Source organism: Jaculus jaculus, chromosome 6 (genome assembly GCF_020740685.1).
Source record: "Jaculus jaculus isolate mJacJac1 chromosome 6, mJacJac1.mat.Y.cur, whole genome shotgun sequence".
NCBI classification, from domain to species: Eukaryota; Metazoa; Chordata; class Mammalia; order Rodentia; family Dipodidae; genus Jaculus; species Jaculus jaculus.
Window position 1 is genome coordinate 120256781 of NC_059107.1, and position 1837 is coordinate 120258617.

General features: G+C 44.0%; 1 pseudogene; it reads right to left on the reverse strand.

The window, feature by feature from the left end:
- Positions 1-1156: 1156 nt before the first annotated feature.
- On the reverse strand, positions 1157-1588 carry LOC101601872 (annotated as a pseudogene).
- Between the last annotated feature and the right edge of the window lie 249 nt (positions 1589-1837).

Sequence of the window (1837 nt, forward strand, 5' to 3'; positions counted from 1 at the left end):
TAGTATTATTTTTTTTGTGCAGAGAGGGGCAGGGGAGAGAGAAGGAGGGAGAGAGAAAATGAACTCCAAGCATATGTGCCACTTTGCATATCTAGCATTGCATGGGTACTGGGTAATTGAACCTGAGCCATCAGGCTTTGCAATCGAGCATCTTTAACTGCTATACCATCTCTCTAGGCCTGTCTTGGGAGGCTGGGGTAGGAGGATCATCATGAGTTAAAGGCCAGCCTGGCTACAGAGTTAGTTCCAGGACAGCCCAGGATAGAAGTGAGACCTGGTCTCAAAAAAAAAAAAAAAAAACCCAAGATATATCCCCTAAAAATGTCTATGTACATATGTGTATTTATATAATTATCTATAAAATGGAGAAAATGGGCAACATGTGAGCTAGAGAATTTTAGCAGAGAAAAATAATAAATAAAGCAATTAAATATATTTCATGAAAAAGAATTCAGTCCACAGGCTGAAAAGCAGACAAATGACCTGAATTATTGTATGCAAATTTTAATGGAGTCTAACTATTGCAATAAGGTTCATATTACTGGCAGAAATCAACTGACCAAGAGCAGCTATTGGGAAAAAAAAAGGGTTAATTTTGGCTTACAGACTAGAGGGGAAGCTCCATGATGGCAGGGAAAACAATGTCATGAGCAGAGTGGACATCACCCCCTGGTCAACATAAGGTGGACCATAGCAGCAGGAGAGTGTGCTAAACACTGGCAAGGGGAAACTGGCTATAACACCCATAAGCACGCCCCCAACAATACACTGCCTTCAGGAGGTGTTAATTCCCAAATCTCTATCAGCTGGAAACCTAGCATTCAGAACTCGGAAGTTTATGGGGGACACCTGAACCAAACCACCACACTAACCAATGGTAGAACATTATGTAGGTCTCTTTTACTAGGCATAAGATGATGCCTGTTGGTCTGCTCATGTGATTTTAATTGTGTATGTGTGGTGGTTTGAACAAGATGTCCCTCACAAATTCATGTGTTTTCAATGCTTGGTCCCCAGCTGGTGACAATTTGGGAGGTAGAGCCTTGCTGGAGAAGGTGTGTTTCTGCAGGTGAGTTTAGGGGTGTTATAGCTCCCTCTTGCCAGAGCTCAGCATGCTCTCTCTGTCTCTCTCTCTCTCTCTCTCTCTTTTTTTTTTTTTTTTACTGAATAAGTCAGTTTATTCAAATAATTGACTTAGGCATCTGCAATGGTGACCTCAGTCTCCACTCTAGGCTCAATGCTGATGGAAGCAACTCAGAGGGACTATGTAAATCAATGAGTCGCTTGTGGATTTTCATCTGGAAGCGATCCCATGTCTTGGAACCTTCACACAAGGTGTTTTCCTTGGAGTCATTTTCAGTGTCTTGGTGGGCATGCAAACTGATCCTTTCACTTGGAAGTTCTCATCCTTGGCTCCTCGGATCAAATCAGCACACACCTTCTCCAGGGACTTCATGTTGCGGCTGGTGAGGGTGATCAGGATTCTGTGGACGGCCACCTCTGGTTCCATGGGTGTCTTTCCTGTATCCTGTGAGAGCGAACAGGGGTGAGTCAGGAGCAGGAACGGACAGGAGCCCAACGCACCCATAGCTGCGTCTCAGAAAGGCTCAGCTCGCTCTCTTGCTGCTGCTTTTCATCTGCTGTGGCAAGATTGTGACGCTCTGCTTCTATTTATGCCATACTTTGCCCTCCTTTCCAGAGGTTCCCTTCAAAACTGTAAGCACAAATGAACTCTTCCATCTCATCAGCTGCTGTTGTTCAGGTTTTTTGTCCTAGCAATGAGAAGGTAGGTACAACAGTAACTCTCTACTGTACCTGGGGTTGTCTAAGGAAAATA